Source organism: Lonchura striata, chromosome 12 (assembly GCF_050655825.1).
Source record: "Lonchura striata isolate lonStrDom1 chromosome 12, ASM5065582v1, whole genome shotgun sequence".
Lineage (NCBI taxonomy): Eukaryota > Metazoa > Chordata > Aves > Passeriformes > Estrildidae > Lonchura > Lonchura striata.
Window position 1 is genome coordinate 17,330,348 of NC_140714.1, and position 20,881 is coordinate 17,351,228.

Genomic DNA, 20,881 nt, shown 5'->3' on the forward strand with positions numbered 1-20,881 from the left:
AAGTTGATAAGGCTGATCTGATTGTCTTTCAGTTTCAAAGAGGTTACTTCGTGCTGTCCTGGATTCAGAAGAAAGTCAATCAATGTTTTCCCCCAGCTCTTTATCAAGATATGACTCAGTATATCTGTGGTGTAAACAGACTCGATTGACCTTGTTTTCTTTAGACATGGTGTGTTTAAGTAGTGGTTGTCACACAGTTCAGTTTCCTGGTGGGGAAGCCCCTGACCTGGTGGGTGATGGTCTTTCTTAGTTTGAAATGCAAAAGGTAATGGCGAGAGAAGCTGAGCTCCACAAGTACCTTCCTGGGCTAGGGAGAGGAGACATGTGGTGCCTTCTCTTCAGGGCTGACGTAAGTGCTGATCTAAAGCTAAACTGCTGTATAGCTTATATATTCTGTTCTGACATTTCTGTTTTCTTTCCCCATAGTTCTGTGCTGAGCTGCATTCTCCCCAATTTTTTAAACTTACAGAGTGTGCTAATGCAAAATGTCATGTGATCTTTAATTCCAATTAATGTTGTTCCATTGTTGGTATCAAGGTATTGTCAAGCATTTCCAAAAGTGAGTTTAGAAATCTTAAAAAGGGCACAAGAAGATAGGACTGGCTGTTTGTTCTATGTCTTTTGACAGTACTGTCTGAGCAGCTTAAGCACGTGTGGGGAGCAGTCATGATCTCATTAGAGCTAACTATAGGTGATAAGCAGCTTTGAGCACCAAAATCAGTGCACCACCAAGTGCAGATGTCAGTGAGTTATTTAAAGCAGGAAGGATTTGGGAGAGAAGCCTGGGGGGCTACATAGTCCTGTGTCTTACTCAGTGTCTGAATCAAACCATCAAGTGACTGCCATGAAATTGCTGGAGCTCTTGCAGAAGATGAGAGATGCTGCTCTTGCCTCGGTTTGTTGGTTAAAGACATGGTAAAGTCCTGGAGCTTTGGAGGGCCATTGCAGCACTGCTGCTTGGTGAAATGTTTATTGCTCTTTTCCAAGCTGTGGTCTTTGTATAAAGCTGTGTGACGCATCTGAGGAATGGAACTGTTGAATTCATGAGGATTGACTCTCATCCCACAAATGTGGAAACAAAAAGAACTTTTAATTTGAGTCTTTTAAGTCTGTCCCAAAAGAATTGTTGAAGCAGTCTGAAGCTCCAGTTGTGTTGAAACAATACATATGCAGGTTTTTTTAGATAGTTTCTTAAACCACTCCCACACTTCCTGTAATAAAACCCACATCACGTTTGTCTCAAAGATGTGGATTTTACTTAGATTAAATATTGCACTGTATAAAATGTCTATGGATCCCTTGACTTTTGCAAATAATTGAGTGGTTTACTTTATTTTCCATTAGAACCAGATATTATAAGTGTGTTTTCTAATGCTGTGCAAGTGGCATTTCCTTTACTTGGGCATAAATCTTCTTTATGTAATTGAGGTCTTAATACTTCACAGTTCTTACCACAAGTGTTGACCTGAATACACTTATTAAAATTTGACAGCAAGCTAAATGTGAACCAATAAGCATTATCAGGCATGCTTTATGCATCTTTCATTTTTATAGAACTGAGGAAAAACCTCTAACTCTATTTTAGTCCGACTGAATAGTTATGCGACTGTTGTGCATCATGCAGAGTCTGAATAGTTTTCACTTTTCTTCGGGTTCTCTGCACACTGGTATTTATTTTTTCCTGTAATAACAGCACTTGGGAGTTTGTTTATCCCCTTAATTATTCTTAGCTTTAGTTAAGTAAGATCACAGAAATGTCCATTCCTGTGGTCTGTGTGTTAGTTATGTAGCATCCTTAGCACTGACACTTCAATGAATTTTAGCAGCTTAGAAGACTGAACCTATTGACAATTTGGTTCACCTTGGACAAAAGGTGGACAAAACCCAAAATTTTTGGACAGAAGCCAAAATTAGTTCTGATTTGTGAATGCAGCTTGACTCAGATATTCTTAGCTAAATTCTTAGTGGTATTGTGTCATTCACCAAAGTGAACCAAGGCTTTTATTCACTGCAGTTAAAATATCTTCCTAAAACCTGGCAATTAAAAATCACAGCTTAGATGGTGAAGTTGTTGAGACTTTGTTTTTTGGAGTTCATCCCATTGTGACATGACAACCAGAAGAAAATTCAAAACCTTTTAAGAATTCTGCCAAAGATGTGTCCCATTGTAGTGAGCTTGCCAGGTTCACTCTTGTATGAGTGCAAAGCACTTTGTTTCAGGTTTCCTGTCATTTGCAGTTTTTTATGATTCTCAAGGAAGAGAACTCTGTTATTTTCCACCCATTATGCTTGTTATTTTGTATTTTTCAGCCTGAGATGATAGGCTTTTGGCACATGTTATCACACTGTATTGATCTGGGAGAGAAAATGAAAGGGAAATTTGCTTTCCCTAGCTATATACAGCCCGTGATATATTGTGGCTGTGAGAATACATGTGATTTAGCAGACTGTTATTTTGTAGGAAAAAACCCAAACCAACCTGCAGCATGGCCTTGCAGTGTCTTTAGAGGAACTTAGTGTGAAAAACCAAGGTAGCTGTTGTACACATGAGAGAAGTTTTGCTGTTAAAAACAAATTTGCCACAACTTGTGTGACTTCCAGATGGGTGTCCTGTGTGTTTTTAGTGTATGGGGAAGAAGATTTTTTTATGTATATGCAGGTGCTGCATCTAATTATCTACAAAACAATTTGACATATCAGGTTTAACATACTTTCCTTTTGCTTTTGCTTTACATCTCTTACATAACCAGTGGCCTGAGTTGTAAGTGGCACACTAGAAAGCCTGTTGGAAGGAGCTTTGAGATCCACTTCAGCAGCTTAACATTTAGATAAGATGTTGGGAATTTGTGACCTGTAGAGTGTTTACAGGGACTTGTTTACGACTGCTTCAGTGAACAGGAAGTTAAATACAGCCTTTGTTTGTCTGATTTGTCACTTAAAATGAAGAGAAATTTCTTGTTTCAAACCCTGAAACAGAGCTGGTTGGTGTGGCAGAGCATTTCAAGGGGCCTGCTGCCCAGGTTAGTGTATAGGAGAGTTTTAAAGAAGATTTGGAATATTAAAGGTCCCTTTGGATGGTGCTTAAGAAATACAGTAGAGTGAACTGTGTTCTGAGCTCCCTTCTTGAATATTTCCTTTTGCAAAGCCAAGTTACATTGGATACGTTGGAAGTGTGAGGTTTGATAGAAGGTACCAAAAAATGGTTGTACTGGTTCCTGATCAGGTAAAATAATCTTGCAGACATTTTAAGATGCCAGGTTTTGTCCTTCAGAACATGTAGCACCTTGCCAAGCTTGAAGTTGTGATTGTCTGACTGATGCATATGTCTCCTGAGAAGACAGCCTCAGGTTCAGATTGCCTTTCATTTCCACTCAGCTGGCTGGGCCTCCTGTTAATTCTTTGTCCTTTACCTTCCAGAACATGCTGCGAGCCACAAAACATCTCCAAGGTATTTTAACAGCTTTAAGATTCTCAGTGTGAGTGATTGAAAGCCTTGCAGATTACGCTGATCCTGAGGAGAGTTACAGGATAGCAACAGGCCCAGATCAAAATCCCTTCCATGACCCTGGGTTGTGTATCATGTGTATTCTGCCCTATTGAAGGGATAAAAGTATCCTTGTATGAAATTCTGTTTAGAGTTTTATCTGGTTTCAAATGAAATTACTACCTTAATTTAAGTACAATATATGACATATTATCTGATGGGACTGAAAACTAAGTACCAGATTTAGTACAGTGTCTTTGTCTAAAGTATGTTTGCTATGGCAGACATCATTATTTCCCATTCCAAACCTCAGAAATGAAATGTTGCCCTTTATCCTTGAATTTTCCATGGCATTATCTACTTTCTTGCAGCACTTCCATTAAGATTTTTCTCCCCCTAAAGCACAGCTCATTTTTTAATCCTTGCTTTTCAGTGTTTTTAGTTTGGTTTGTTGTTGTTTTTTTTTTTTTTTTTAGTGGGTTGACAGTACAAGAGAATAGACTCTTGGGGTATATGAGACTGTACCTTCCTTTGGTACTTCCTCATGGAGAAAAAAAAATCGCAGTGAAGTGTTCAGTTGAGAAGCTATAGCTCATGTTTACTTGCCTGTGAGTCTCAAGGGTCACCTGCTTAGGAAAATTAAGCTGGTATCAAGCAGGGGGCATGGATTTGCAACGTGATTATGTGGCTTTAACTCTCTATGGACGTGCTTACAAGGTTGTTTCTGCTACAGCTGCTTGGGACAGCTGCATTAATCAGCATGTTCATCCTTACCTAGTGAAGTAGGAATCCCTTAATGTAGATGCACTGATAGTGATAAAAGACACTTATAAGATAAAGCTTATTTTGCTGGAGGTGTTGAGAAGGTAAAGAGTGAGGAATGCTTTATTTGTCATTGTGAGTAGCACTTTTTTCAAGGAAAAAAATTAGATTAAAAAAGTGGGGGCCCAAAATATGCTTTTCCAACTGAACTATTTTTTTCATTGGCAATGTAAAGTAGAAGGGGTTGCAGTGAGAGAGGAGGGCATCTCTCAGTTGGGCATAGAGGATTTTACCTATCCATACAAGCCTGGGCATATTTATTGTAGCATGGGTTTCTACTTGAAATTACAGGGAAATCTGCAGTTCTGTTTTCTCGTACAGTAAATTAAGTGGTGTCCTGAGCATTGGTATAATCTGGAGTACTGTATAACTGACTGCCTTGCATTTCTCTGAGCTTTTTTAGATGTTTAAGAAAGCCCCAAATTTTGTTTAGTATCGATGTCTCAGAATTAGAGTAGCAGAACAAACCACTAGATAACAACTGCTCCTTGTGCTTTTGGCAGAAGAATTTGTTTACCAGGGTGAAGTGAACTTGTTTGGATAATCTTGCTTTTATTCCTTTAAGTCTTTCTGTTGGACTGAAGTGCTCCTAGATTGTCTTTCTGTTTCTGCCATAAAAAAGGAAAAGTTGCTCAAGGATTTGAATTGTTGGCCAAGCAGGACCACATTCATTAGAAAGAGATGCCCTAATTTGAGTCTGTATTAGCAAAACCAATTCAGTTGATCACATACTAGGGCACAAATTCTTTAGATTTTGAGAATTTTAATTAACAGGCAAGACTAAGTTGAAATGAAGTGCAAGGGGATCATGAAAAGTGAAATGATTGCCAGACTTCTGGCTTTAAAGTATGGCTTAAAAGTAGCAAGATAGTAAAGTAAATTGTTCCTTTCTGAAAAGCTGTTTTTCTGCTGGCTGAAGTACGCCACAACTGAATGGTTTTACCAAGATCATGGAAACATTCAGTGGAAGCATCAAAACCAGTAGCCTATTCCTGGTTCTTTCCTTTCCCTTTGTGTAATCTCAGGTAGATTATGGTTATCTAAAAGATATCTAAAGAATCTGTTAAGCAAATCAACTGAGCACTTTGCTGACCTGTTAAGCTTCAGCAGAGAGATGTAAGAATTGCTGCATTTCTCATGGCTTCGAGTGGTTTACCAGTGTTCAGACAGAAGTTGTGCTGTCTGATAAAACTCCAGGATGCCATTAAGGACCTGCCAAATATAAGTGTTTTCTGCTTCCCTGTGTAGAAAAAGACAAGTGTAGCTGAGGCAAAAATGTTTGTTTAGCTTTATCTTCACAGTTAGAGAAAGAGAAGATTCTGATGCGTGTGCCCCTCCAGTCATCTCGAATGCTGTTGTAATTGCCAAAATACCCTGGTGTATCTCTGTCTGCATATGTGAGATTAAAGTCCTCTTGGGTACTGAAATTCCAGCCCACATGAGGCTGTGAAACTGTTAGTGCCTTGCATTCCATGGAGGGGTAGGTGGAGCTTATGCAGACAACATATTGAAAGTCAGACTGTTAATCTTTTTGTTCAGAGCTGCTGTTTGTGCATCACCTTCAATTTTGGCAGAACGTCCTCAGTCAGGATGCTGCTCTGATGTGATCTGGTGGTGACAAGAGGCAGAGGTAGAGCCCAAGCCATAGCTGAGCAGATGTTTGTTTCTGGCCACAGCAGTGAGAAAGATGAGTGTTTGCTTGTTTGGGTCTTAAACTGATTCTCTAACGACAGGAATTGTACTGAATGGGCATTGCCACAGATTTTCTGAAGGCAGAGATCCTGCAGTCCCTAGCTCCTTTAAGAGAGCCAGTTACTTGGAATGCCCTTATCTAGCACTGTTCTTTTCCATATAATTAATTCTCAGGCAGCTCAGAAAAAGGGCAATGTATAGATCTGAGGAGGAGATGGATCAGAGTGGTGTCACAGCCCACGCTGTATGATAGGAATTGTAAAGCTGCTTTACAGTGAGCTTGAAGTGAGCCAAATCAAACACTGGTTTACAGAGGCCCTAAGGGCGAGATTAGCTGGCTTGTGATGGTTCTTTGTGGCAAGTCTGTGTTTGGTTTTGATGCATAGCTCTTAGACTTGATGTGTTTAAATCTATATGTTGTTCTAATTCCTAAGGAAACAAAACATTTGTGCTGCTTCCTGAGTACTGGAATCAGCTTCTACTCCTTACCAGCTGACTTTGTTCTCCCCCTCCCTTTGCACAGGATGTGTTGTTATTCACAGTGTGCTCTTTGGATGGAGTGTCTGGATCAGTCTCTTCAAGATGAGAAACATTTCCCTTCACAGATCTTAAATGGCTGCTTACCAGTAGCTATGCTTTGAAAATTTCCTTCTCCTTGTCCCAGGTGGGAATGGGATGTGGGGTCTTGGCTGAGCTTTCCTCTGTAGTCTATGTGCAGAGACAGAGGAATAGTGTTTGAATATCTGTGTAAGTTTTCTGAGTAGCAGAGTATTGCAGGACTGTACTCTGAAGGTAAAGAGGAAAGACCAGCTTTCTCTTAAGCATTGTGAAATGGAATACTGCACATATAAACAGCAGCATGATGTTTTCCTTGTTAGTGTAGTGGTAGGAAGAGGCAGGTGGGAGAACTTTTCACATGTGGCCCTAAGGAGGCCTGTTTGTCTTTAGCATTTAAAGTCTCAACATAAATAAGTCACTGCAAAGGGATTTTTGCTTAAGTCAGGTTGCAGTCAGCAGCTTAATAGAATGTGGTTTCTATAACTTGTGGAGAAGGTTTTTGAGCAGTTAATGTGTATCATGCAAGTTTTGCTGCAGTTGCTATTTTTTTCTATAGTCTTTTTTTTTTAATTTTGGGGAAGTAAGTAGCTGAGTTATTGGGGTAGAGGACAGGGAGCCTGCATTGCGCATCTGCATCATGACCTGGGGAGTGAATCAGCTCAGTTGTAAGAGTTGAGCTGTAGTGAGTTGTCTGGCCATTTTCTGGCAGGCAAGAGTTCCTGACAGTGGCTTCAGTGTATGGGTGAGGAAAACCCAGTTTCAGTCTGCCTCTGCTGCTGCAGGAGATGCATTTAGTAACACCCATGTCTTTGCTGAAGGGACTCATGCTTGAGGCAAGAGCTCTTGCTTTTTTTTTTTTTTTCTTTTTTTTTTCCTTCATTGCTTGCCCAAGCAAACATTTTTATCATTGGAAGAAGCTACTGAAGTTTTCAAATCCATGTTGTTCCCAGAAGGGGGCAGGGGAGACTTGCAAGTTGTAGAATTTGATAAAAAGTACTTTTGTTTGGTTTTGTGACACTTCCGTGCTGGCTTTCAGGCACAGCAGGCACTCCCGCCGCCCTGGCAGCGGGAGCGTGGCACGATGAGGCGCCTGCTCAGTGCCAGGAGCCTGCAGCAGGGACCTGGGCTGCAAGCCTTCCCTGCCTTGGCTCTCCTGTCTCTTGGAGAGCATTGCAACAGCTGAGAGTTCTCTCCTGCAGTTCCCTCTCATCTGATACACTGAAATTATATGTGTGTTAAAGCCATGAGAGAATGGAGTCATCATAAAACATCCTCATTTCTATACCAAGAGCAATCTGGACAGTTGGCATCTAAATGTGTGAAAATCTTAGCTCCTTATTCCCTTATTCTGTCATCTAGATTTTTATTCTTAATTAAAGCTAGAAAGAAGCTTCTCTATGCAGCTTTCTAAGGGATTTTCAGGGGAGTCCAGGTTTGCTCTTTACAGACCTAACTTCCATTTGCTAAATACAGCCTGGCCAGCAGTGAGAAGGAGTCTGTTTTGCCAAATGTTTTAGAAATGGGGTCATGCAACTCCAGCAAGTTTGTTTTATGTCTGCAAAGTGACCTGGGATTTCTTTGACAGCCTGGGATACAGACAGAACAAACTTGGCCATGTTAATCTGCATTTCTGTCTTTGAATGGGGAAAGCAGTTCCTTTCTCACAGGAAGTGCTTTTTGCAACATTCCTGATAATTTTGACATAACTTCTACCTCTACACTGGCAGTGAAAGGGTAAACAAAGACTGCTGAATAAGGGGGCTGGACCAGTGATGCACAGACTTCCTTGAGGTGTTTGATGGTTTTTATGCCTGAGTGAGTCTTCAGTTGCAAGGTCTCCTGGCTCTTGTGTCTGGAGACAAGGTTGAAAGAGGAACCAGCAGTGAGAAGCAAATGGAGGCAGAGTGAGGGATTACTCGAGAGAACTGGAGCCATGGGAGCCCATGGGACCCCATGGTGCTTAGTGCCAGTCTTGGTCATCTTGGAAAAGTCACAGGGGTGCTGGCACATCTCCGATTACTTATTTTCAAACTAGCCCCGAATGATAATCCAGGGCGATCAATCCCACTTGAGTCCTGGGGACAGTCATGGGTCAGGTCCTTTTGGTACACCTTTCCTGTGTGAAACATGTGCAGGAGTGTGATGGGGAGCAGTTAGTATGGATTTAGCAACCCCAAGTTGAGTCTGTTGCACCTCACTGTCTTCTGTGATAAAATAATCGGATTTGTGGATGAAGAAGAGGACTAGGGTCATTTAGCTTAAGTTTGCTGGGTGTTTTGACACTCTCCCGCTGTATTCTTGTATGCAAGTTGGGACATTACAGACTGGATGGGTGGAGTATGAATTCATGCACATCAGGGAATTCTGAAGAGTAAATGGAGTCAGAGGCAGATGGAGTGATTCATAGAGCTCTTTCCACACAGGACTTTAGCATCAGACAGTAGGCTCTTAATCAGTCTTTTTTTCCCTCCTGAATGTCATCCTTTGCCACAATGTGATAAGAGTGGATGGAAGACAGTATTAAGAGGCTGTCTGGTTGAAATTCATCAGTCTGGCTCATTATCAGTGTAGATTAATCTGTCTTTTCTTGGGAAGAAGTGGGGAGGTTCACATGAATGTTCTTCAAGATTACTTTGTTGTTTTTTTTTTCATTCAGTCATGTGTATTTGTGATTGCCACTGAACTATTGTTAAATACAATACATGGTAGTTTTGGAGATTTCAGTTATATCTAGGGAGGATGTGTTTGGAATGCTGCGAGGTTATTTTGAAAAGAAGAAAAATAATCAGTCAAAACAAAGTAATTTTGTTTTCAACGGGTTACAGCTTCTTTGGGTTTGACAAACTTGCTGCTATAAAAGGTCATCTGGAGGTTTTCTTTACCTAATCTGTGCTTTGAATTCTCTTCAGTGTTCCTAAGATACTGTGGAGCATCTGATAATATTTTCAGGATTGCCAGTCTGAAAAGAATACTGTGTCATTAGATCTGGTCAGGCTAAGGTGTATATATTTACACCCAAGGAACTGTAATTGCAGAATTCAGTGTGGTGTTTGCTTTGGAATTTTTTTCCCCCCTTTCCAATACTGCTATTACTGCCTTGCTGGAGCCAGTGGTATGCGTTGGAATTAAGAATTCAGTTTAAGCTTTCTAGTGTGGTAGTGTACTAAATTAAGGTGCCAGTTATGAGCAAAGAGGTTAATGGTCTTACATAATGCTGGTCTTGAGGTTTTTTTGCCACTGCAGAATCAAAAATAGCAATTAGGAGTTCATTTTTTGTCCTAGTTGTGTATTTTTCTGTGGGGATCAATTATCTGCAGCAACTGACTTTCTAATCAAAGCTGTTTTTTCTGTTTAAAAGCATCATAATTTAAAACTTGAGAACAGTATTAAAAATCCGAGTTCACCACAAGCTGCTTACGTTTGTCTTTCAGCTAGTGGTCTCTTGGAAAGCTATAGATCATCCTTATTTTATCAGAACTGCCTAAAGAATGTAATTTTAGCTCCTCTGTGTTTATGCCTATTGTAGTTATTCTTCATGGGTTCAGCTCCTTGTCGCTTTAGTGTGTCTGTGGTTAACCCTGTAGCTTCTCTGTGCAGTTACCAGTTAAAACTCTTAACTCTTGGCTGCACTTTGCTATTGCATTGTGTAGTCTGAAACAGCCAAAACCATGGAGTGTTCTTACAGCTGCATCTGAGGTCTGTTATGTTAGCCGGTACTTTTTTTTTTCCTTCTGAGAACACTTCCCATTTGTCCCAAATGGGAACTTGTGTCCATTAGATTTAGCTTGTGTGTGTGTCTAATCGCATCCTAAATCTTCATTCACAGAGATGCTGGCAGTGTGTTCCTTCCTGTTGAGGTTTCCCCTCATGTCCAGCCCCACATTTTTTTCTTGTTGTGGAATTCATAATGCATTGTAACTTTAATTACCTTATGAAGGCAAAATGTATATGGTCATTGCTATGACAGTGTGGGTTGCTTTACATCTGTGCACTGTGAAGTGGCAAGGGGAATAATTCCTGGTTATGTTGTCTAGAGAAGACTCAGGATTTGCTTTGTAGACTCCATTTAGAAGTGTCCAAATGTTGGCTTGTTGGAAGGTAAAAAAAACCCCAAAAGAACAGAGGGAAAGTTGTCCTCAAATTCTTGGTGTCTGATGTCTGTGAAAAAGAAGGATTTATGTAACTGACTGTGCTGCATTCTGCTCCTTGGCTTTCCCTCTGAGGTGCCAGCATGTTCTTGCAGGGCATTGCTGCTCTCACTTTCTGACAGCCCACCTGGGCTTGGTGCCTGCTGGGGCTCTGCTTCAGTACATGAGCGGAGGAGCTGTGAACTGCATTCACTAGACTTGCCCTAATTTTTTAGCATACGGTGATCTCTGCTTTTCAGTCTTTCCTTGATGAAATGTCTGCTGCCAGGGTAGTCGGCAGCCTGCATGTGCAGATAAGCTGAATTGGGATTTGAGCAGGGAAGCACTAAGCAGATCTGCAGCTGGGTGTGTGACAGCACAAAGAAGAGTCCCCTCCAAACATCACTGGCTGTGGTTTTCCCTACTTGCATTAGAGAGTCCATTAAAAGTCTGGTCTTTGAGCAGTCATAAATTTTTCTAATATCTCTCTGCTGGTAGAAATGAGGACACAAGACAGAGTGTTAATGTGTAGTAGCAGTGGGCTGGTAGCTGAGCAGAAGTGTTCCAAGGGTAGGATTCATAATCCTCTTAAAGGAGAAGAGAATCAAGGCTTTGGAAGGTCACCTTTTGCAGGATGAGAAACATTCCCTGTGCAAAGCTCTGTTGCCTCTATGATCAATTAATCTCCCATTTTCATATTTTATCTCACAGCAGCAGAAAATAGATCTAGATGAATCCTGCAAGGGTCTTGACCCCTATAAAACTCCCACTGCCTCAGGTTTGACTACCTGCCAGAAGACAGCTGTGTGTATATGGGTTGATAATCTTGTGTGACAGGGTTATGAAGTCTCACTGCGTAGAAACAGTGGTCTGTTCCCTGTGAGACACTTTGATCTAAAGGGGACAACCATGTGCTTCTGCTTAGTGCTTTGCAGCTTCACCACAGTTTTACCTTTGCCTTATTTTGTTGCACCTGTATTTTGCTTGTGTTGGAGAGTTGTGAGAAATTCAGATGTTGAAATGCAGTCCTAAATGACAGCTTTACTAAATTTCCTTAATGTTTAAAAACCCTGTAATATGTGTGTTCGATATTTAAAGTGCAGTACTTTCAATGTTAGTGGCTGTCAGCAGCCAGAAATTCATTAACTTCTTGCTTGTGATTTATGATATTTTGGTGATTCGTTTGGACAGAGATACAGCATTTGCTCATGAACTTAGTATTTTCTTTTAAAGACCTATTTTTTCTGCAAGATTCTCCAAATACAATGGAAATTGCTGCTTCTTCAAGCAGCAGCCACAACTTAATCTCTGAACTTTGGAGGAGTGAATTCTGCATGGCAGTGGCCAAGACTGTTCTTTAAGCTTGCTTTCCTCCACATGGCAGCAAGATGGTAAATAAAAACTGAATTTTCTGTATCTCTGAAGCAAAGCTGGGCCTTCCAGGAATCCCTAATTTGAGAAATGCATTGTCCAGAGTTAGGTGTTAAAAGCAGTGGTGAGAGTTTGCTACAGCAGAGTTAATAATGAGGAAGTGGGTGTGAGGCTAGTCAGGAAACATACCTTAGTGAAATTCTCCTGAGGAGAGCCTACGATGTCCCTGTCACTGAGGAGTTGCTGTGCACAGCCAAGGATGATGTGTCTGCTCTGCAGCAGCTGAGGGGTGCGTACACAGACACAGCTTTTTGGACCTGTGTTGGCACAAGAGCCCTTTCATGGTGGGACAGGGGGCAAATGACTCGTTCCAGCTTCGTGTCACCTTCAGTGTTGTTGCAACTCCATTGCTTACAGGAGCTGCTGCAGTGGTTTCCTACACAGAGCCCTTTAGATGGATCTTCCTTCTTAAAAAGCTTCGTTGTGCAGAAGTGGTCAGCTTTCTGAAGTGACTTTCTTAACAGTTTAACCAAGGTAAAGAGAACCTTGGATGTAACCCAGGCAGCAGTTTCTAAGAATTCTTTGTTGTTCATGAATCAGTGTTGTTTGTATAATGTTGTTGTCGCTGTTCTCCCTGGCTTTGCTTCCCAGTACTGCTTGTGCATGCTGCTGCTGTTTGTCATGCCCTATTTAATCACAACAGGCTGTTCCTCACTCTCCTCTATATATTTTAGCAGCTCTTTTGCTCTGAAAATAATGCTGGTATCAAATAAATTAAATATTTATTTTTGAGGAAATAGGGCGTTTTAATATTAATGGTGAGTTGTGGAAGATGAAAACATGAAGGATTAGATTGCATATTTTTTAATGTACTGTTTAAATATTTTGAACCAAAGTGGTTTTGTATAACTATTAGGTAGTTATGTTTTGATATTTTATCTACATTGAGTAAGAGCAGCTTCACAGCTGCTTGGAGCTGAGATTTTGCTGCACCTTGGTTCCCTCTTTCCTTGGTTTCCCATTCCCTTTTCTCACTTTACATTCTGAAAGCAGAAAAAAGATTAAACCTTTTTTTCTTGAGTTTTATTTTTTGATGCTGGGGGATTGATGTCTAGATGTATTAGGGACCTGATCCAACTGAAAACTGAAGGCTTTTTGTTTTGTTTTATGTATTACTGTTTTGTTTTCCTACCAGATTGGGTACTTAATGTAGCTGTCTGCAGGGGGGCTGATGCAGGTGTAAAGAAGATGTCAGGAGAGGTGAAAAAGTCAAATGATGTTTCTGCTGCAAGTGACAACTCACATCTCTTTGAAGTCAGGGGGTGAGACTGTTCTCTGAGTGTGTGTTTGCAGGGCAGCTGGAGCTGAATGGAATTGGCTCTGCTCCTCTCATGCCTGCCTTTGCCCTGCTCAGTGATTGTCCCCTTTTACTTTCGATGGGCACTGGCAGTAAACCAGTTCAGGAAGCCACACTGGCGAAAACAACTTTTCTTTTTTTCTGGGTTAACTTTTTTGCCAGGCTGGTTTCTGAACAGGATCAGTGAGTGCCAGTGCTGACTCAGGGGAGAGGATGGGTTTGAAGAATGCTGACTTAGATTTACTTAAGCTGTCATGGAACTATAGCCTGAGATGCATGTTAAGGAAGAAAGGGTAATGTTTGCCAGTTAGCAATTTTTTCAGTTTTGTGTCTTCATGGATTGATGTGGTGACATCTACAAAAAAGGCTGCTGAACAGCTTAGAGATTTATTTTTTTGCCTCCTAGAGTAGACACAACAGAAACTGTAGAAAGCTGGTTTCCTGAAGCTGTTTCATTAATGTGCCTCCTGCCCTTTGCAGAAATCAGATCTTTATGGTTATTCAGTCTTTTGTGTCTTGTTGTCAATGAGAAAGCCTCTCACAAGGGTGTGTGTCTGATGCAAGTACCTGTCACCAGCTGGAAACAGAGAACAGGTATTTCCCAGTAGGTTCCCAGGCAGCCATCAAAAAATTAGGTGTTTTCAGTTGGTTTTGTTTCAAACAAGATTTGAGCTGGTAATTTGGGAAAACCTTCTGTTTCTCTCATAGTTGTTTCTAAAGTGTGGTAGCATGGCATCATTGCTTAGTGCTTATTCTGGTTGTCAGTATTTCTGTTTGTATTTCCATGTTCAAATAAAAATTCAGCTGCAATTTGAAGAGTTGCCAAAACTGAAGGTAGACTCCCCTGTTCACTCTCTGAATGTCACAGTCTTCAAATTAGTGGGAATCTGCACATCACGTAGGCTTGTGTTGCTTGAATGGAAGATCACCAAGAGAGTTATGCAATTTCTGGAGAGTTTTGTTTCAGAACTTGGCCCAAAGCTGTTCATTCTCATTAGTGACTTGGTTAGTCATGTTTTATGTTTATTTCAGCATGCAGGCTGCAAAAATGACATACAGCTTTGGACAAGCAACAGCTCGAGGGAGCTCGATAGCCATGCCTTAGGTGTAGGATAGACATCAGTGTGACCTCATTTTGTCTCACTGGAGGGACCCTCCATGGTTGCAAGCAGTGACAGTCGAGCCTCCTACGTGTTGTTTGGTCAGTGATCCTGTTCTACAGCAGCCATGCAATGAGGTGAGCTGTGAATGCAAACATTAGCTTTAGGCACAAGGGATAACCATCAGCAATTCAGGCACCTTGTGCTGATACAACTGTTTGTACAGCTGCACAATAGATTGGGAATCTGACCTGGTTGAAAAGTAATCCTTAAAAAAAACAAAACAAAGCGCTGGTTTATTTTTAACTGTGATCAGTTCCCTCGTTTGATTCATAGTGAGGCTGCAAACAGTTGTACCAGTGCAGCAGAGTTGAGTGGGAGGGTACTGTTAATGCTGTTCCAGATGTCAAAGGATTGCCTGTACAGTCACGGTCTGAAGAAATAACTGAAGGAGAGTTAAAACTGATTTGGCTCAATCAGTGCCAGAAGGAATCTCAGCATAATATTGGGTGGATTTTTAAAGCCAGGCATTTGGATGGCGTTGGTTCCATTGTGGAGGATCACTTTATAAGCAGCCAAGACAAGCAAGCTTTTTTTAACCCTAAAACTGCCCTGTTTTACCAGCCCAAAGAGAACATGGTGGATGAATGAAGTCTCAATGTGCATTTTTTTCTTGTGCAGACCAAACTTCTGATGGATATGTTTTCACTGTCATTTCCCTGTCAGACAGCTGGAGGCCTAGGTGTTCACATCGGTTTTCTTCCTTAATTCACTGGCTTTACACATTCTGAAAGCAAAAAAAAAGAATATTAAATATTTTTTCTTGACTTTTATCTTCAAATAGCAAAAAACCCAAACTGTAAAACCTCTTTTTTGTTTTCCCTTATCTTCCCTTATTTTTTTAACAGGATTATGGAGGGCAAAGAGCCAGAAAACACACCTTTATTCTTTTTTCATTGCTCGTGTAAGGTCTGAAACTGTGTGCACCCTTGCTGTTGAAGTGGGGGAGTTGACTGTTTTTCCTGTTGAAGAATCCTCACTTTGGCACCTGTGCTTTGCTTTCTCTGGGGTGACAGGTGTAAGGTGCAGCACATTGATGGTTCCTTTCAGTTCCTGTCAACTACCCTCTGAAGCCTGAAAAAACTGCTCTGATTGTTGCACAAGTACTTCCTTTTTCTGGGATTTTGGTGTTTTTGCTGGAAGCTTCCTCTTGTTTCCTTTCTACAGGAGCCGGAAGGATCTTGTCCCATCTTTCCACCTGCTTTCCAGGAGTCTGTACTAGCTAGGAGTCTGAGGGACACAAGGCTGAGATGCACAACCTTTTCTCTTTGTCTAGTCCATGTGGAGGTGTGAGTGGGAACTCAGGCTCCAGAGGTGTTTGCACATGTGGGTGACGACAGCACCTTGCAGCTGAGAGGCCAGCAGTTACTCTGTAAGAGATTAGGCCAAATTGTTTTCTTTGGCTCTGGTGTGATGCCTTCAAGGTCTTCTGGGGCAGTTTAAGACAGGAGAAGATGAGATGAGAACTTAGGAGGTGCCAGTTGTTCTCTTCACCTGTGTTGTAACACAAACCTGAAACCTGCTTGCCTGCCTGCAGTGGATTCTCCTTGGTGGGGCAGTTCCCCAGTGCTGAGCAGCCATTCCCTGTGCCACCCATCTGGCTGAGGTCTGTCCATGCTCCCACAAAATGTCACACCTCCTCTTCCTGCCAGCAATGCTTTTGTCCTCTGGCTCAGCACAGCCATCCCCAGCTGTGACTCATTCTCTTGCTGTCAGCATCTGCGGTGCATTTACTGCTCCTCCATCCCGCCTTCTGATGCTGTTGAGATTGTAGAATTTGGTACCCACAGCTGACATGGAAGTGCAGTTTCTGAGTGGACTCCTCCTCATGCTGAACTCAGCATAGTTTTTCCATCATCCTCCTGCTGGGGAGGCATTTAGGTGGTCACTTGGATGACTGTGCAGGACTTTCTTAGGGTTGTGGCTGCCTTATTTAAGCCTCACTGTCAGGGAAGAGGCCAAGGTCTGTGACTAAAGAGTAGGTATACTTTATTTTAGGTTAAAATTTTAACCATAAGATTTCTCTGAGACAGGAGGTAAAATTGTTCCCTCTGCTTATTCAATCCATAAGTTGAGTTACAAATTCTGAGTTAATCTTGGAGCTGGGCCTCCTCAATGGGAATGGCGTGAAACTTTTTCCTTTCTCTCTGCCATGCTGATAATGCAGGGACAATTTTCTGCCTGTTGATGAGTTTCTGAGCCCCTGCACTAAATTTTAAAAAAATGTTTTTTCTTGGTGGTTTAGGTTGATTCATTGTGGCTTTTCAGTGTTGAAAGTACGTTCCTTTCTAACTGTCTCTGACAATTGGATTGGGAAGCTGTGCTGAGCAGCCAGCTTTTGCATTGGAATAATTTAAAAATAACCTGTGGAGACTTCTTCCTCTTTGTAAATGATGTGAAGCCAGAAATTAGCTCACAGAAAGCTGAGCAATGAGGCCTCACAAGCATTGATCTTCCCTAAGCTCTTCTCTAGAAAGCGTGTGTCATAATCTCATTTCTCCTATAAAATGCAAAGCCAATATTGGATGACCCTGCTCTCTTAGGTACAAGCTTGGAAAAATGTCTTCTGGGCTGGTAGTGATAAAGCAACCTTTTGTTGTACATATTCTGTCAGGTCTTTCTGCTGTGGAAACTCCCAGGCTTAGACTGCAGCCAGTGCTTTGGAACAGAGAAGGAAGGTGCCCTTTTCTACCAAGGCAGGGTGTATTTGTGGCAAGGTGTGCAGCAGGAGGATTCGGCAGCTCAGCTCCCTCTTGCTCATCCCCGCCTCCTACTGGGGAGGAAAGACTGGTGATGACAGACCAGGCAGGGCCGGCCCTTCTTGCAGCCTTTGCAGTGACACTGATAGCAGTGACAAGGACTGGCAGGTCCCTAGACAGCCTGTGCCCTCCTGCCAGCGTGGTGCATTTCTCCAGTGAGGAAGGGGAAGCCTGGATAAAAGAGCAGCAAGGGAATTTAATCATATCATCCCTGTTATGTGCAGTACTCCACTGCTCCCCAGCATGATCTTATCACAGTAGTGCCAGCTTGTCCAGCATCAGGCCAGACAGGAATACAAGCTGGAAGAGGCCATTTGAGCCCCGGCTTGGGTTACCCCTGTCTATAGACAGCTGCATGACAGGTGTTCACAAAATGTTGCAGAGTACCTGCTCCATATGTTGCTGAATGTGACAGACCTTCCCTATTAATGGCTGTGTGCTGAGAGTTGGCTTTAAAAAAAAAAAAAAAAAAAGATAAAAAGAGAGAGAGAGGTTACCACTTAGGGTGCCAGTATGAGCAAAGGGGTATTGTCTGTGTCCTGGGTCTGAATCCCTAACAAGGACTCCCAGTACCTCATTCCTCCCGGAAAGCTTGCCATGCTTTATGTGTAGGTAACAGCAGAAGGACCTTTGCAATTCTTGCTAATCTGGCCTCTAAGAAGAAAAAACCTTATTTAAATCCAGATCTAAGCACTGGTTTTAGTGAGTGGTTTCAGCAGTCCAAGCAGAGTTAAAAGTACATGGCTCAGCCTCTCTTTCTTCAGAAGGAGCTGAAAAGGCTTGGCTTCCGCTTCTTTCTTAGGAAAAGAGGAGAAAATTCCTGGTCTCGCAGGCTGCTGGCAGAAATGCTGAAGCTTTGTGATCTTTGTGATAGAAGTATGGCACAAATAGTCTGTTTGGTTTAACCTCAGCAAGCAGCTCAGCCCCACACAGCCACTCACTCACTTCCCTCCTGGTGGGATGAGGAAGAGAATTGGAAGGGTAAAAGTGACAAAACTTTGGGTTGGGATAAAGACAGTTTAACAGGTAAAGCAAAAACTGCATTCACAAGGGAGGTAAGAGAAGGAACTCATTCCCAGCCTCCCTTGGGCAGGCAAGTGTTCAGCTGTCCCCAGGAAAGCAGGGCTGCATCACAGTAGCAGTGACTTGGAAAGACAAACACCATCATTTCGAATATCCCCTGTTCCTTTTTTCTTTCCCCAGTTCTGTATGCTACACTTGACACCATATGGTCTGGATATCCCTGGGGCCACTTGGGGTGTTGCCTCTCAGCTTCTTGTGCACCCCCAGCCTCCTCACTTGTGGATCAGTGTCAGAAGCAGAAAAAGCCTTTATTCAGTTAGCATTGCTCACCAATAACAAAAACATCTCTATTATCAACATTGTTTTCAGCAAAAATCCAAACCACAGCCCCATACAAGTTAAAAGGAAGAAAATCAACTCTCCCAGCTAAAACCAGCAGAGTTTTCCTTCAGATCTTTAAGAGCCAGAAACATGTATGTCTAAGGACTTGTACTATAAGCTTAATTTCCCTTTCCTTAGGTTCAGACAAGCTCTGTCTTTAGATCTGGCTCTTTCCTTGTGAACACTTAGCAGTTGGTGCATATGTGCCCTGTTGATGAGGAAGAACGAGGATTGGTGAAGGAAGCTCAGCTCATGGCATAGGGTGGAGCATGCGTGGTAGTGGCTATTGTCCTCTCCAAGCCCTTGCTCACTGCACTTCCTCCCCAAGCCTCACTGTTGCCATTCTCCTCCTCGGTTGGCATTACTGAGCAGCTTTTCCTTAGACTTCTGTTCCACTTTGGATGCATGTATATGGATTGTATTCTACTTCCTGGCCTCAATCTGACGAGCCATACTTGTCACGGTGAGAGCAGCCCGTCCAGAAAGGAGTGTTTGGTAGTAGTTCAAGTGTTGGACAAGATGCATGAGAAGGCTCAGGATTTAGAGCTATGTGCTTAAGTAAGCTAGGAAAATCTGTAGCTTCCTGGATGTCACCAAGGCCAAATGTTTCTAGTTACATCCTAAGTATTGCTGCAGGTTCCTGGAGAGTTGTGTTTTCTGCCCAGGTCCCAGGGCTCATCTCCATTTACTGCTAACTTGACAGACATGTTTCAAACCTGTGGGGGGGGGGTCAGCTTTTGTACTGGAAAGTTGATCTCATAGCACTGTGGGAAACAGTTTTTTTTAACTTTCTTAGACTGGATTTTCTTCTCATACCTCATCCAATCCAGCATGAGTAGAAACAGCCCTGCTTTTCAGAACAGATGCTTCTGCTTTTCTTTGCTAATGAGTCTAGCTCACCAGGAACCAATTGACCAAATGCTGTACTCCTCTTGTTTGCTATACTGGTATTCTCTATTCTTGTGCTTTGCCCCTGAGTGCTCTGGGGCTGTTCAGGGAAGGTCCAGCTTGTGTCATGGTGACGTTGGGATCTGTATTTATCCCTTGCCTGTGGCCTGTCTCCAGAGTCGTCAGTGGCCATCTGCCTTAGCCCTCCTTATGGCAGGGCCTGGGGGCTGGAGTCGGAGGAGCGACGTGCTGGAAACATGGATGTGCAAGCTGCTGAGGGCAGTCAGTGTTCTTGTGTGTGATTCATCACAATTTAAAGCATTTGTTTTCCTTTTTATTTAGGGAAGTAGCTTTACCAGTGAGTCGTGAAGCGTTGCCAGTGTTCCCATACAAGATGGCTTACAGAGAGCAGGGACATCACATCATGGGGTGCTCAGCAGTAATTCTCACACCCATGGCACTGCAGCTCCCTGCCCTCACCTCTTGCCATGTGGTGACCTCCAAGGCTAATTTTTCTGTCTCCTTTAAGTTACATCCTCAGAGGAGACACTGCTGTTCTTGTTCTCTGGTGCTGTGTACTGGCAGGGGCATCTCCTTGGGTCTGATGCTGGTCTGGTAAGACGCCTGTAGTCTTCAGCCAGGGTTCAGTAATGTTTAAGAGGTCTCTGGCTGGGTCTTGAAGAACACAGCTCTGTTTCTATGAAGGGATATATTCCCTGCTGGAGGGTGATGTTTGGTTTTGAGGACAGGGTTTACCCCACTTAATGGGTTAGGAAGAGCAGAGTTATCTTGGATGTCATACTGAATTTTATTTGGAAATGTGTTACTACAAGAAAACACGTCTTATTGCCAGGAAGTGTTTAAACAGTGAGGTATGCAGATCAGACTTGGAGCAGATACACTGACAAAGAGATGTCTAGACATAAATATTGTAGAGCAGATTCTGTTCCAGTGTACGAGTCTGTTACTGGGGAGGATAATGAAATATGGGGGTTGATATGTCTGTGTAGTCACAGATAACTCTGCTCCTAAATCCCATCCCCCACCTTTCCCGAATCCAGCTCAGTGGGCACTCTGTCTGTTTAAGGAGAGATCACTCTCTTGGAAGGGGGTGCTAAACTGGCCCGGGTGTTTCACTGCTGCTTGAGCTGTGGATACCAAAGGATCTGCTTAAATGAACTGGTCTCCCTCAAGCTGTATCTTAGACTGTGCATTGTGTATTGCAGTTTAATTGGAAGGACTTGAATTTTTTAAGCCAG

The 20,881-nt window shown here is 42.4% G+C and overlaps 1 protein-coding gene across 12 annotated transcripts in view; it reads left to right on the forward strand.

Moving 5' to 3' along the window:
- The window catches only part of IP6K1 (inositol hexakisphosphate kinase 1), a 36,896-nt gene that overhangs the window by 5,276 nt on the left and 10,739 nt on the right, over positions 1–20,881 (forward strand). The window contains exon 1 of one of the 12 annotated variants that reach the window (XM_085590725.1): positions 7,651–12,588. The exons of the other annotated variants lie outside the window; for them this stretch is intronic. The gene's annotated coding sequence lies outside the window, so the exon portion shown is untranslated. Of the gene's footprint in view, positions 1–7,650; positions 12,589–20,881 lie in introns of those variants that run through there. 12 annotated transcript variants of the gene reach the window in all.